General features: G+C 51.3%; 1 pseudogene; it reads right to left on the reverse strand.

Moving 5' to 3' along the window:
* Nucleotides 1-864: 864 nt before the first annotated feature.
* On the reverse strand, nucleotides 865-2752 carry LOC121166341 (annotated as a pseudogene).
* Between the last annotated feature and the right edge of the window lie 6700 nt (nucleotides 2753-9452).

Here is a 9452-nt window from a genome sequence, read left to right on the forward strand (position 1 = left end):
CAGGAATATCTGGGTTTGATTGCCAGTCCTGACTCCTGACTTTAACTTCCTGCTGAAGCAGTCCCTGGGGCCCAGGAAGGCATAATCCCCTTTCACTATCCCACTCTTTCCATAATTCGGGCTCACCCCTCTTTCGTACTTATACTTTCTTCCTGAATGATCTCATCCAATCCTTTGGTGTTTGTTTGTTTGTTTTTTGCAGAAAAGCCATTGGAGGCCTCTTCTCTGAACAATCTGATCTCACCAAACAGAAACCTCAGCACCATCATGGCAGAGAGGGACCGGGAGGGGTGTAGGACACTGGAGGCCAGGCATCCAGGGACCACTGCTACAGCATCCCCCTTCCTTCCTTCAAGGCTCCTGAATAGAAACCATCATGTGCTACGAAATAAAACAAAATTGAAAACCCCTTCAGAAAGAATCCTTTGGATGATCTCATCACTCCTTTGTGCAGGCTGGAGAAGCACCTGTGAACAATAAGGCTACTGAGAAGCATCGTCGGCCTGGTCCTGGCAATCCCAGCGGGCAGGGGAAGCAGTGCCCTAGGGGCTCCCAATCAGCAACCAGTGAACCCACCACACACATTCTCGTCCTTTCTCCAAGGCAGGAAGGCAGCTCCATCCTCAGCTCCAGGTTCCTGCCATGGGGACGTTTCTCTGAGTCAGGCCAGCCAAGGAGCCCAGCCGCCCCAGCCCTATCTGGCTCAGAGAGAAGTGCAGGCAGGGGCCGGCTATGTGTCACCTGTTCCGAGCTTTAGACAGCCAGCAGGGGTCTCAGCCTTGAAGCAGGCAGGGCAATGCTTGAGGAACTTGTCCTGCCAGCTCATGGTAATGACAGCTGCAGATGGCACCTCCTCACGAGAAATCTTTAGCTTACCAGGGAGCTGCTGGCTTCATCTGTCCATACTGTCATCTTCAACGCAAGTCCATGGCACACTTTCAGACATAAGTGCATGAGGCCTTGCATGTGTGTCAAATGTATATAAAACTGACCCACAAAATCCCAAACTGCCAAGGGTCAGGTGCCAGCTGGGTCAGGTGTCAGCCAGGCCAGGCCAGGCCAGCGTGGCCTGAGCACTGAAATGATAAGGTGGGAGCCGTGGATGGACCAGGTCGGGCTGGGCTGCCTGCTCCCCTTCCAGCATGCCCCAAGCACCACGCCCTCTAGGCGGTGGTAGAGGTGGGCTCCTGGGGCACTGTTTGGCCTGATGCTTCTGTGCTTGGTACTCCTGTGCAGCAAGGAGCTTCTGTGGCCCTTTGGGAGGTGGGTACTTGCGTCCCAGGCACCTCGGCACCCTGCTCCTTGGAGGTGGTGGGTGTCTCCAGCCTCCGCTCAGGACCGCTGTCACCGAGGGGGACCTGGCCACTGACGCTATGTCCTGCACCCTCTTGTTGAGGTCATTGCGCTCTGTCTGTAGGGCCCGGCACAGCTTCTCTAGCCGCTGGATTTTCACCTGCAGGTCTTCCAGCTCTTTGTCCCGGAGGGTTTTCTCCTCGGCCATCTCAAGCAGTGCCTTGTTGCTGCTCTCCCACCGGGACCGGTACATGGTGGTCTCTTTCTCCAGCTTCTTGATCTTCTTAGCCATCTTTTCCATCTCCTGTTTGAATGTGGCATTCTGGAACTCCTCAAATTTCTCTGTGTATAGGGCAAGCTGCTGCCTCAGGTGTGTCTCCTGCTGCTTCATCAGCTCACACATCCTCTGTGACTCCAGTGCTTCTTTCAGGAGAAAGTCCTTCTCCCGCTGGTGCCGCTCTTCTGCCTCCATCAGCATCTCCTGGGCCTGCTGGAGCTTGGTGTCCACCAGCAGCTGCTGCAAATCCTTGTGTTTGAAGACTTTGTCAATATGCTCTTCTTGTAGCTCATACTGTTCAATCAGCTTCTTGAGCCGCTCGGCCAGCTCCATGTTTTCCTGGCGCAACTTGGAGTTGTGCTCATTGTGCTGCTCCATCTGCAGCTGGATGTCATTGAGGGTCATTTGAAAGTGTGAAGTCACCTCCTTGCGCTTCTTCTCCTCCTCTCGGGCTCGCTGCATACCTTCTTCCCGGAGGGCGCGGTTGTGCCGCTGCAGTTCCCGGCACAGGTTCTCGAGCTTGCAGCTTGCCAGTACGGCCTTGCTGTGCTCGCCCCGCAGGTGGTCCTTCTCCTGTACCAGCTGGCTCTGCTTCTTCTGCAGGAACCTCATCTGCTTCTGTGAGTTCCGGTGCGCCTCAAGCAGTTCAGCATATTTCTTGCATAACGCGGTCAGCTTCTCCTCCGGCATGCTCAGGGTGTTCAACGCCTGCATCAACAACGTGATCTCCTTTCCCAGGCCCTTGGCTTTCTTCTTTTCCTGTGGCCTTCAGTGGTCTTGGTCTCTCACTTCCTCACTCGTGCAGATCTCTTCCGGGCCTGGCTCCACCTTGGAGGTCTCCTTCTCGCCATTGACTACTGACTGGGGTGCCTGGCTCCGGCTCCCTGTTCTGGCTGCATAGATTTCTCAGCTTCTTCGGGTTGGGGGGGTGCTCCCCGGGGCTCCCCTGGTTGTTGCCCACACAGTGTGTACTCAGAATGTCCTCCAGCTGGCGGCTCAGCTCCTCTGAGACGTCGCAGAGGGCCCCGGGCTGGGCAGTCAGTCTTGGCTTGAGCCCCTTCGGCTTCTGTCTGTCCGGCCGGGCCGCCCTTGGCCTCCAGCTTAGGTGGCTTCACGCTCTCCCGGGCCGCTTTGGGGGTTGGCCTGTGTGGCAGCTCCGTTCTTTTTGTCCTGGTTCTTCATTGTGCTGTGTAACGTCAGGTGAGGAGATCCTTTAGACACACAGTTGCTATTTTCCACAAAATTCTCTGCCGGGCATACGAAGATTCTGAAGGCCGACGACGTCCGCGGCTCTGGCCTTGCACCGGTAACCCTGAGCAGCCGCTCCCCGGAGAGCCGCCTGCCCTGGCTGCGGCCAATTGGTGGCCGGCGCTGGCGTGGAATCCTTTGGTTTTAAGTGACATCCATGTTTTTGATGATTTCTGAATCTATGTCACCGAGCAAGATAGTCCTCTCATCCTCCCCACCTCCCAGGAAACCTTCAACCACCCGCTGATCATGCCCACTATAATGTCATTCAGTTTTCACATGTCAACATCAGAGTTCTTTGTTTTCTCCACTTTCTTGTCTCCAAACCCGAGCTTTCTCCAGTCTCTGTGGAATTCCATGTTGTCACCAGCTATTCCTATGTTCTGAATGACTTCTGCCAAAAGCTTCATTTCTTTTTCCTTCAACCATCCCAACTCTCTCCCGTTCAACCCATCAGCACATCCCAAGAGTTCCAATCAAACCCTTGCACCAAGGCCTCAGTTCCACGCAGCATAATTGGTCCAAGCCTCCACATTAATCCATCAGCCATTAGCATTAATCCATTGACCATTAGCATAAGACTTTGAGGTTTAAATGCTGAGTTTGGTGAGCCAAATCCTGTTCAATCCATAATAGTTAACTTGTCATGTTTTTAAGTGCACAGCCTAGGAACCATTTAATCATCTTCCAGTTTGGACTAGTCTAATGTTTATTCAATGCTGTATTTTTCTCATTACATTATCAGGACTATAAACTCTATCACATTATTGATGATGTTAACATTGATCACTGGTTAATCTGATGTTTGCCAAGTTTCTTCATTATAAAGTTAATTAATGGTTAGTTTATGTCCACTAATTAAGAAATAATGGGAAATTTGTAGTAATAAATCTTATTTTTTCTTTTATAGTAATAGTTATTACTATATATATATCTTTATACCTTTTAATTTTATTTTTTTATGTTGTTTACAGAGTTGATTAGGGTGGGAAGGGTCGAGGAATAGGGGAAAGTGGGTGAGACTATTGTTTCCAAATTTTCTTTTTCTTCTTCCTGTGTCTGGGGGAAGGGGTAAGATAAAGGGAGAAGCTGCACCCATCCTCCCAGCTATCTGCTTACCCTGGGATGGGGAACAGCTATCCGATGTCATCCCAGGGTTCCAATGTGGAGCATGCTCTAAGGGTTCTGCTCAAGTGGTATTGATAGTTCTGAAATGATGTTTATCTCGCCCGTCCAAGGATGAGGAAATCCTTCCAAGGTCCATTGACTGACATAATTAACCTTAGAGTCTTCGCTTGCCCAGATATTAGCTGCCAGTGCTTGGCCTGGGCAGTTGATCAATTTGTTCCTCGCTCCTTCCTCTGTTATGGTACAAGATGCCCTCTTCAGGCTCCAATGGACTGCCATATCCTCCAAGTGCATCTGGTATGCTGTCCTCTGTTCCATTAAGCCACTGAGGAAGCCTAGCTCTGACACATGCACTCCAGGGCCAGACCACAGATTCCTCCAATTCTCCCCATGGTTGGAGTTGAGTCCAGTCGTTCAGTTGGGAGATCCCCAGAGAAACCTTCAGTCCCATCTCTTACATAAACCAGTGAATACTGCAGCCCAGCCCAACCCTGCCCACCATGCACTAGGCCTTCATGTACACCAGCAGAAACTGCAACCTAGTTGGGGATACTCCACAAAAACCCCCACTAGGCCTGTCCCCAGCCCTAGTTCCTGTGCTTACCAGTGTGTGCAGCAACCTGGTTCAGTCTGCCCCATATCCCATTCAGCTCTCATACACATAATTGGGTGTTGAAGCCTAGTTCAACTCAACTGACTCCACTTTTGAGCTCACACTCATGCTGGTAGGTACCACCACCTGTCTAGCCAGGCCTACCCCTAGCCCTTGTTTTTATGCTTACCAGTGAGAGTTGCAACCCATCAGAGAGGTACACACAGTTTCCTTAACTGGTCCATTCCCAGCCTCAGATCTTGCACTCTCCAGATGGTTCTGCAGTCTTACTTGACAGTATTTGCCCCCCAGTCCCAGTGCTTGCCAGCTGATGTGGCATAGCCCAGCCAGCCTGCACCTACTCTGCCTTATGTATGCACCAGTGGGTACAGTCGGTTAGCCCAGCCTGACTCTCCCCTAACTCAGCTCACATACAGGTCAACAGATGTCGTATCTCTCTACCCATCCTAGTTTGCCCCTGATCCCAGTTATCATGCTCACCAGTGGGAGCAGTAGTCCAGCAACAAGCTCCCCATAGTCCCCCTAACAGGTTTACCCCACTCCCACCCCCATCATGGGTCTCATCTGTGCAGGTGGCTGCTACAGCCTAGTCTGGCATGGCCCACCTCACCTCAACATTTGCCAGCAGGTGCTATAGCCTGGCCTGGCCCAGTCTGCCCCAGTTCCAGCTCATGCTGGTGAGCCCAGTTCAGCCAGACCCCGGTCCTGACTCTAATGTGAACTGACTGGTGTTGCGGCCTGACCTGAACCATCCTGGTTCTTTGATCTCCCAGTGGGTGTTATGAACCGACCCAACCTTGCCCACCTCCAGACCTGAACCACACTGGTCTGGGCTGCCCCCAGTCTTGGTTCTTGCTCTCACCTGCAGGGACTGTATCCTGACAAAAGAGTTCCCCAAGCTCCTCCATAATGTTTCCTCCTAGTGGCCAGATCTTGTGCACACTGGTGGATCCTTGGCCCAGTCTGACTTTAGTCTACCTTCTGTCCTAGCAGGAACAGTGACCTTGCCCAACCGTCCCACACCCATTCCAGTTCTGACTGTTGGGTACTACAGCCCAGCCACACCTGGTCCACTCCAGACACAGCTCTTGCATGCTGAAACCTAGCCCAGCCCATCCTGTATCTACCCAGATTCTCACAAGCACCAATAAGTTTAACTCAGTCTGACACACCCCAGACCTAGGGGCACTGTAGTCATATCTAGCCCAGCTCACTACCCCATTTCACGCTCACTGTCCACAGTGGGAACCACAACTAAGCCAAGGCGTCCCTTTAGCACCTTAACCGGTCTGTTACCCACCACAGATCTTCAGTGTGCCAGTGGTTGCTCAGATTCAGCTCAGCACAAAACAGCCCACCCTCCCATCTTGGCCTTTGCAGCATCAAATGCTGCAGCATGGCCTGTCCCAGCTGGCCCCTAGTCCCAACTCTCACTGGCAGGTGCTGCAGCCTACCTCTGCACAGTCTATTCCCATCCCCAGCTCATGCAACCTGATAGGTAATATCTAGCCTGGCAAGCTCCACACTCCATCCTGGCTCCTGCACATGCCAGTGGGCTAAGGCTTGCCCAGCCCTGCCTAGTCCACCCTCCTCCAGAACCAACCCACACACTTGCCAATGGGTGGAACTACCTTGCCCAGCCTGACCAACACCCAGGCCTGAGCTATATGCTCACCAGCAGAAGTTATGGTCCAAGCTTCCCCATCAGGCCTACTCCCAGACCCAGATCTCACATGTGCTGGTGGGTGCTAGGCCCTTACCCAGCATAGCCAGTTCCCTCTGTCTTGGCCTTTTTTATGAGCTGGTGGATATTGTGGCCTGACCTGCCCCACACTCTATTCTTGGGTACACCTATAGGTGCTGCAGCTCAGACCAGACCAGCCTGTTTTTAATCCCTGTGCCAATAAGTGTCGGAGGTCATGCCTAGCTTAGCCTGTGATCACCCCTAGCTCTTAAACTGACCAGTAACAATTGCAGTTCCACAAGGGTGGGCCCACATACGTCGCACAAAATCTGCCTCCAGACCTGATTCTCTCATGTTCTGGTTAGTGTCGTGGTGCAGACTAATATTGCCTGTCCCCTGTTCCAACACTAACTGGCAAGTACTACTGGTGAGCAACTACCTGCCAGGGAGGCCCCAAGCCCTAGCTTTAGTGTGCACCGGTGTTTGGCTCTGATCTATGCTAACTAGCTCAGCTCAGGTCTCCCACGTGGGCTGGAGTATCACTATGATCCTCAAAGGTCCTTTCGCCTCCTCCCTCCAAGCCTCCTGTTCTCAGCTCCCTCACTTCCCTGCAAGTACAGCGGCCTTTTCAATGCGAGTCCCTCAGAAGTCATTCCTCACCTGCAACATACTCCCTCAGCGGTCCTCCGTCCCCTACATCCTCTGCCCCTTTCCATGATCAATCCACTGTCCCTGTGCCCAGGAGCGCATGAGTTTCCCAGCCCAGCCTTCAGAAACCCAGTCTTGCAGTGGGATGGTGTGCTTGTCTGGAGCTCGGCAGCTCACCAGGGTCAAAAGCTCCTGGCATCTGAGCTGGCCACGGATCTTACCCCTCCACACACCTAAGATCCAGACCAATTCAGAGCTCCCCAAACCTAGGCACCAGGGTTCTCCCCTCCCTTTCCGCTACCTCACCTAGGACCAAACATGCGAGGAAATCCCCAGGCTCACCCTTCCTGCCTGGACATGAGCCCCTAGGTCCCTGCATGCCCCCACGAGTGCCAACCCCTGACCCGCTACAAGCCTGCACCCCCAAGCTCCCATGAGCCAGCCGCACTAGCATGAGAAAGGCACTGCAACATGTTTTTAAGATTTACTGTAAGGTAGAGCTTTGCTTTCTCCCCATTTATTCACATTTGTTTGTTTATTTATGTGTTTATACACTTCCATTCTACTGTAACTTTTGATGTGCTAAGTGCTACTATTACAAACAGTTAAGGAGTTGGCATTGAAATACAGGGATTAATTCCACCACTTGCAATGTTGGCATCCTGTCCTAGAGCTCTGGTTCTAGTCTTGACTGCTCCACTTCCCATCCAGCTTCCTGACAACATGCAGCAGAGGATGGCCTAAGACCTTGGGCTGCTGCTGTCTGTACAGAAGTCCAGGCTGGAGCTCCCGACTCCTGGTCTTGGGCTCGCTCAGCTATTGTGGCCATCTGGAGAGTAATGCCTGAATGAATCTCTCTCTTGTTCAGTCTCTGCCTCATTCCATTGCTGGTCTTTTTTTGTTTTTTTAAAGATTTATTTATTTATTAGAAAGTCAGATATACAGAAAGGAGGAGAGACAGAGAGAAAGATCTTCCGTCCAATGATTCACTCCCCAAGTGACTGCAATGGCCGGTGCTATACCGATCCAAAGCCAGGAGCCAGGAACTTCTTCCAGGTAGCCCACATGGGTGCAGGGTCCCAAGGCTTTGGGCCATTACTCAACTGCATTCCCAGGCCACAAGCAGGGAGCTGGATGGGAAGCAGAGCCACCAGGACTAGAACTGGCACCCAAATGGGATACTGGTGCGTGCAAGGCGAGGACTTTAGTCATTAGGTTATCACACCGGGCCCCAAGGCTGTACTTTTTAAATAAAAATAAATAAATATATATATTTTTAATGTTAAATATTTGTCCCAGTTGTCTCAGATTTGGCTGGTGAGAACCACTTCAAGGTGAGCCTTGTGACGTCCTGAGAGGTCCTTTTGTTCTCTGAACTCTTCCTTACTGTTGAGCAAAACAAGATGCTCTTGACTCATTTTTGTTTTTTCTGCCCCAGCCCTAGGACAATCCATTTCCCCATTTTATTCTATTCCTCCCTCAGAGGCCAAGAGCTGCATGCAAGTTCTGTTTGTTTTATTCCTGCCAATGCAGTTTTTATTCTACTTAGAGACTTTAAAAAAAAAATCAAGAGTAAGTTAATGTTTATTTATGACAAGCGGGCAGACACCAAATACATACACACAGAGGCAAATAGAGAAAAAGCCAGATCTTCATTTGCCAATTCACTCCTAAAGGCCTGTAATAATTGGAGCAGCGCTAGACCAAAGCCAGGACCTCGGAACTCAAATCAAGTTTCTGACGTAAGTGGCAGGAACCTGAGTGTTTGGACACCATTTGTGCTTTCCAGTGTGTGCATTGGCGGGAAGCAGGAGTCATAAGCAAAGCTGGGACTTGAACCCAATTACTGGAAGCAGTCATCCCAACAGAGTCTTAGAGACCCTGAGGAGGAGGCTGAGTGAGGGCCTGTTTCACTGCTGCCTTTCTTCACTTTGCTCACTCACACTGACAGTTCTCTGTGTGATAGGCACTCTCTGTGGCCCTACCAAACCCAGCCTTTCCCACAGTGCTTGCGCGGGATGGTCCACCAGCAACCTGTTCCAAGTCCTCTGGCTCTCTGACTCCTCAGCCACGGAGGAGCTCCAGGAAAAAATGCAAGCAAGGAGGGAGCAGAGTCCAGTGTTTGTGACCCTGCCTCCTTCCCTCCCAGCTCGCCTTCAGCTGGCAGTGTCCCTCAGCTGGAAGTTCCCATGTCCCAGAGGGAACTAGGCCTATAAGGTATCTCCTCCTTCTTGGTGCTGAATGAGGCAGCAGCCTGGGAACGTGAGCATATGGGATTGAGCATATGGGAAGGGGTGGAGTCACAATGCAGGGTGGGTAGGACAACTGTGATTCCAGCTCACCCATTTCTACCTTATTTTACTGCCTGGGGTCTGCTTGTCCATTCCATCTCTTGTAAGCTAAGTTCTAGATAGGCTACAACATCGTGTATATTAAGACACTCCAACTTGACGAGGAAATGTGATGTTTTAATAATCTCTCCAGGATTTTTTTTCAAGATTTGTTTATTTGAAAGGTAGAATTACAGAAAGCAAAAGAGAAAAAGAGAGAGATACAGAGAC

Source organism: Ochotona curzoniae, unplaced genomic scaffold (genome assembly GCF_017591425.1).
Source record: "Ochotona curzoniae isolate NIBS_2020 unplaced genomic scaffold, NIBS_Ocur_1.0 contig_1071, whole genome shotgun sequence".
NCBI classification, from domain to species: Eukaryota; Metazoa; Chordata; class Mammalia; order Lagomorpha; family Ochotonidae; genus Ochotona; species Ochotona curzoniae.